At 42.3% G+C, this 6,248-nt stretch overlaps 1 pseudogene; it reads right to left on the bottom strand.

Annotated features, from left to right (window-relative positions):
• Nucleotides 1–3,458: 3,458 nt before the first annotated feature.
• On the bottom strand, nt 3,459–4,321 carry LOC114090384 (serine/arginine-rich splicing factor 3 pseudogene; annotated as a pseudogene).
• Nucleotides 4,322–6,248: the final 1,927 nt, after the last annotated feature.

The raw sequence follows: 6,248 nt of genomic DNA, 5'->3' as shown, positions 1-6,248 counted from the left end.
ACACCGGAGAATAGTCATTACTAAGAGTAAACCCCATGTCTTTCATCAGATCACGACCCCATAAAGAGATAGGTAAATCAAGTACATAAGGCTGAAAGGTGCCATTGTGTCCTTCTGGGTCCTTCCAAGATAGATGTCTACAGCTGATTTGAGGGGCTTGGGCATATCCCAAACCTCTTAGTGATTGATCTGAGAGCTGCACCGGCCACCCCTTTGACCAGTCCTTTTGTGCTATTATACTACGATCTGCTCCAGTATCTAGCAATCCCAAAATTGATTTGCCTTCTATGGTTAAGGTTAAAGTAGGACGGTCATTCATATCTAAGGACAAATAAACAGAATTCCCTCCAGTGACTCCAATCTCATCACTTGTCCTTGAAAAAGAATCAGCAGGAAAGCGGGTATGCAGACTGGGTAGAATTAGCAATTGAGCAATCCGGTCTCCTGGGGAAATGGACACAATACCCCTTGGAGCTTCCACCATAACCTTTACTGATCCTACAGTATCAGGACTAATGACTCCAGGAAAGACATGAAGACCTTGTAATATAGAGGATGCACGTCCAATTAGCAAGCCTACAGTGCCAGGTGGTAAAGGTCCTTTGAATTTAGTTTCCACCAATTGGACTCCCATCTTAGGTGTTAGTACGAGTCTAGAGGTGGAACAGAGGTCCAATCCCGCGGCACCTGTAGTGGCTCTCCGCGTCTCATGGGATGGCGTAGAGATGGCCATGTCTCGGGTTTGGGTGTGACATTCTCCATTGCCCCATATATTTGTGGGCCCTGAGGTCGGGGGCCCCTTCGGCCGTTTTTTGGCCCAGCTGAAACAGGCTGTCCATAGATGTCCCACACTGATCTACACTCTTTTGCCCAATGCTTTCCCTTTTTACATTTTGGACACAGCCCCGGTTGACGAAGGCCATTGGAAGGGCCACCGCGAGGGGGTCCAGTAAAATTATCTTTTTTAGGACATTCACGTCTGAAATGACCAGGTTGACCACAATGGAAGCATGTTCCGGCACCAGGACTGCCCCCTTTTGCCATCCGAAGGACAGCAGCTGCAAGACCTGCATTAGTTAAAGGTCCTCCAATCTCTCTACACACTTTCATCCATGCTTCTATGCCCTTATTTTTGTAAGGAGTGATTGCTGCTTTACATTCCTTAGTGCACTGCTCAAAAACCAATTGCTTGATAAGGGGCATGGCTCTATCAGGATCCCCAAAAATCTTTCCAGCGGCATCCACCATCCTTGCTACAAAATCTGAAAAGGGTTCTGTAGGGCCTTGTAAAATCTTGGTCAAATTACCAGACACCTCTCCTCTATTTGGAAGCGACTTCCATGCCCGAATGCAAATGTTGTTAATTTGATCATATGCCTCAAGAGGAAATCCTGTCTGTTGATTTGCAAATCTACCCTGCCCTAAAAGCATATCCTTGTCCCAATGGGGATGTCCCGCCGCATGGTTTTGGGCGGCCTGCTCTATTGCGCCCTCTAGCACGAATGCTCTCCAGTCCAGATATTTACCCGGGGAAACGCAAGCCCGAACAAGGCTAGCCCAATCAGAGGGAGTCATACAGTATCTAGATAGATTCTCCACCTGAGTCAGTGTGAAAGCGGCATCCACCCCATAAGTGCGCACAGACTCCGCCAGGGTCTTTACAATTTTAAAATCTAAGGGTTCATGGACTCTTCCCCTGTTGTCATCCTGAAAAACTGGATAAGCAAGACCCATCTCAGCGTGAACAGCCCTCCATGTTTGGGCATGGAAAGCTCTCCCCGAAGTGCCCCCACCATACGGCGGTGGATCCGGGGGATCGTTTTTCCTGAGCTCCTGTTTCTTTTTGTTCCCTTCTTCTGTAGCTAAACTCCCTAGCTGACAAGACAGCCTCCCGAGCTCTTCCTCCTCATCCTCCTCCTCCTCTGACCCACTTTCGCATGGGGGTGTACGCAGCGTACTGAGATCTGGATACAACCGTCTCCTCCCCCGTGTCATGCTCCGCACACTCCCCTCTTCTCGAGTCACTTCGCTTTCTGTCGTCTCCGACTTTTCCTCATGTAATCGCTCTAAAACCTCCTGTCCTTTAGCAAGTGCTTCCTGGCGTCTGCCATCCGTAAGGCAACCACGGACCATTTTCCAAAGGGGTATCACCCCACCCTCTAACATGCCGTGCTCAGATGCAAAATCAAGATCTTTGCCTAATTTATCCCAACTAGGCACAGTAAGGCTGCCCGAAAATGCAAACCACGGTGCAGCGATATCTACCTTTTGTAAAAATCTCTGTAGTGTACTATGCTTCACTTCCAGTCCCTTGGAACGTAACAGGCCATCTAGGGCCAGAAGAAGCGGACTTGAAGATGTGGCACCCATGACACAACGACAAAAAAAATACAGACAGCAGAAACACACTGACACAGCGAAAGAAACACAGAAAGCAAAAGCGAAAGTAGACGCAAAAGTACACGGCGCGGCTGCAATAAAATGCAAGGCTTCCTCTTTCATTACAGACAGAGGAGTTGCCCCACTTTCTTCGCGTATCCCACTTACCTGGGACTAACCCCGCTTTAATCGCGGATCCCCCTTACCTGGGGACTGACCCCGCTTTGAACGCGGATCCCCCTTACCTGGGGACTGACCCCGCTTTGATCGCGGATCCCACTTACCTGGGACTAACCGGTGCACCACCCCTGACTACTGAGAGTTCTGATTTTCCCGGGTTTCGGCACCACTTGTCGCGACCCCTTGCCCGCAAGGAAGACGCAACTCCGAAATCTTCTCTCAGTAGTTTTATTCAGGTCCCTTGATATTTATTATTCTTTCTTCTTCTCCCTCCCGGATGCCCTTCCCAGCCTTAATAAAGCATCCCAAGCCCCAATGCAGAGCTGCCGCGTGGAGCTTTCTCACAGGGTGGTGAAAAATCATGTGCCAACTCTCTCAGATAAGGAGTTGTTTGTCACATACCACAGCGGAGCCAGCGCCATCTCGTAATGGCGACCATAGTCTGCAGAAATGGCAGAAGCGGCTCACCACATAACTCTATCATAACAGTATATTAATTTTAGTTCTTTAGGTTAAACAGCAAGGAATGAGATAGCTGGGTCATATGGTGGTTAAATTACTATCTTTTGAGGCATCTCCATACTGCTTTCCAAAGTGGTTGAAACAATTCTTTGTGTGTTTGCTTTTTGCAGTACCGGGGATCAAGCTCAGGGCCTTGCCTATGCATGGCTAGTGCTCTGTCACTGAACTACATCCCAGCCCTTTTAAATTTTTTTTGTTTGTTTGTTTTGAGGCAGGGTCTTAATAAATTTTCCAGACTTGCCTAGAATTTGTGATCTTTCTACTGTAGACTCTAGTAGCTGGGATTATAAGCATGTGCCACCATATCTGGCCACTTAATCTCTTTTTTTTTGGGGGGGGGGCAGGATTTAGAGGTTTATTTTCAGTCTATGCAAGACTAAAGTTCAAAGCAAATTCAATTTTGCTTAAGGGAACATTGTAAAGTAACAATTATTGGTATTACATGCCTCATATGATCCATTTCAAACCATAGAGAATTACATCATATGTGTCACTGTTCCAAGAGACAAATAAATTTGAACAGCTAAAACATCTTAAAAATGCACCAAGCTTATGAAGTCTCAAACAAAACTTGAGTTTTCTGTACATACTCCTGTCAAATGAAGTTATTTCCTGTACACCACTTCTCTTGCAGACTGGTCTTCTATTTCCTTTCATTTGACCTAGATCGGCTAGGAGACCTAGAGAAGGATCGGGACGGCTTGTGATTTCTCTCCCGAGACAGTGATCTCTCTCTTCTCCTATCTCTAGAAAGGGACCTGCTCCGGCTGCGAGAGAAGCTTCTCCTTCTTGGAGATCTGCGGCGAGGTGGAGGACTCCTCCTACGATAATCATCTCGAGGACGACGACCCCAAGACGGAGGTGGGCCACGATTTCGACTTCTTTTTTCACCATTCGAGAGTTCCACTCTTACACGGCAGCCACAAAGTGTTCTTCCATCTAGCTCTCGGACAGCATCAGCAGCATCTCGGGGATCTTCAAATTCAACAAAAGCAAAGCCGGGAGGGTTTCTAGCAACCCACACACTTCGGAGTGGTCCATAGTAGCCAAAAGCCCGTTCCAATTCAGTCTTGTTGCCATTGTTTCCAAGATTACCTACATAAACCTTACAGTCCAATGGACAAGAATCACTATGCATTTCGAGATCGTGGGTTAGAAATGCGGAGGCTCAAATCCACACGATCCGATGGATCTTCCCGCTTCTATTCCGGCTCAGCTTCCGCAGATGCGCTCGCTCACCCGGCGTCCACGAAATGGCCCACTTAATCTCTTTGAGTCTGAGTTTCCTTATAGACAAAACAGAGAAGTCACATTAGGTGACCTGTGTCATCTCTATCATCCTTTCAGTGTACATGACAACCTAATATATATATATATATATATATATATATATATATATATATATATATATATATATATATATAATTTTATATCTCATGAAATAACAATAAGTTTATATGCCAACAAAATTCATCCAAGATATTATTGCACTTTGAAGTTGTGAATGTTCTGAAGCTCCACCCCTAATCTAGTTGCTATATTTGTGATTGAATGATCAATAGCCAAGATTCATAAGACATTAATTTATGTTGTGACAAACCTTATAGCTTGTATAGCCAAAAATTAGTTCCATCAACTCTGTGATAGTGTTCTGTATGATGGAGGAGGGCACATAATTATATGAGCAAATTTTCTATCATATAAATCAGACATACTTTGAAACACAGAAAACATTTTTTCCTTAATGTTGTGTGGATACATACAAAATCTTAGGCTAAATAATTTTCTCACTAAACAATCTAATAAAGATTTACAACATGTTTTACCATAATTTTCATGATTTGAAGAGAATTTAGGTAAATTGGCTATAATATTCAGCATTACAGTATTAATTCTGAGATAGAGGTATTACAAAAGAGGTATGAACAATAAATAATTGAAGGAAATTGATTTTGTGACCCTTAACATCAATTATATGGTTGAATTGCATTTTAGAATGATTTAAAAATCTGTGTACAGGTTTCAAAATCAATTTTAATAGAAGACTTAATTTCACAACAATGATATAATTAACACTTCATAATCTGCACTGCCATATAACATTGAATCTAATAAAGTTTCCATTCAAAATTGCAAAATATTTTATTCCAAGATATAATGCAATAATGTCTGATGTAATTAAGTGTGTACTTTTATGTATTATTGTAAAATTCCTAATTTTACAAAATATAGGGTCATCTTACACAATTATTTTAAAATTTATTCTTCTTAATAATACATGATAGACACCCCTCAATTCACTCAAATGCAACATATTTCATTTTATTGTTATTATTATTTGTTCTACTTAATTGTACATGACAGCAGAATGCATTTCAATTCATTGTACTCAAATGGAGCACAACATTTCAATTCTCTGGTTGTACACAATGTAGAGACGCATCATTCATGCAATCATACATATTAGGGTTATGATGTCCATCTCATTCCACCATTTTTCCTACCCCCATAGCCCCTACCGACCCTCCCCTTTGCCCAATCCAAAGTACCTCCATTCTTCCTATGCCCCCCATCATAGATCAGCATCCACTAATGAGAGAAATGCCAACAATGTATTCTTTTTAGCCACTACATTTGTATTTCCTGATGTTTTATAATATTCCATACTAATGCACAGAATTTACTGTATTAATTTTCCCTTATTAATTTATCTTCCAATATTTTCATTTCTTCTGGACTCACACAAACTATAAACAACACCCCAATAAACATCCTTGTATGTATATTTATTTTTCTGTTTTTTTTCTTTATGAAGCTGGGGTTTGAACATAGGGGCACTCTACCACTTAACTATGTCCCAAGCACTTTTTTAAATTTTATTTTGAGACAGACTCTCACTAAGTTGTTGAGGCTGTCCTGGAAGTTTTAATCCTCCTGCCTCAGCCTCCCATATAGCTAGGATTACAGTTGTGTGCCAACATGCCTAACTAGTATGCATATTCATATGTATCGGGGATTTTACTTATGCAGGCTATAATTCTCAAAATAAGATTGCAAGATAAAAGAGTATAATAACTTTTCAGTTAGTGTGGATATGGTCAGATAACTTCCAATGAAAGAAGATTGCCACAATTTCAACTAGCATTGTATGAGAGTGAGAATTTTTC

Source organism: Marmota flaviventris, chromosome X, assembly GCF_047511675.1.
Source record: "Marmota flaviventris isolate mMarFla1 chromosome X, mMarFla1.hap1, whole genome shotgun sequence".
NCBI classification, from domain to species: domain Eukaryota; kingdom Metazoa; phylum Chordata; class Mammalia; order Rodentia; family Sciuridae; genus Marmota; species Marmota flaviventris.
The sequence above is the reverse complement of the archived record's forward strand: the minus strand, read 5'-3'. Positions and strand labels throughout refer to the sequence as shown.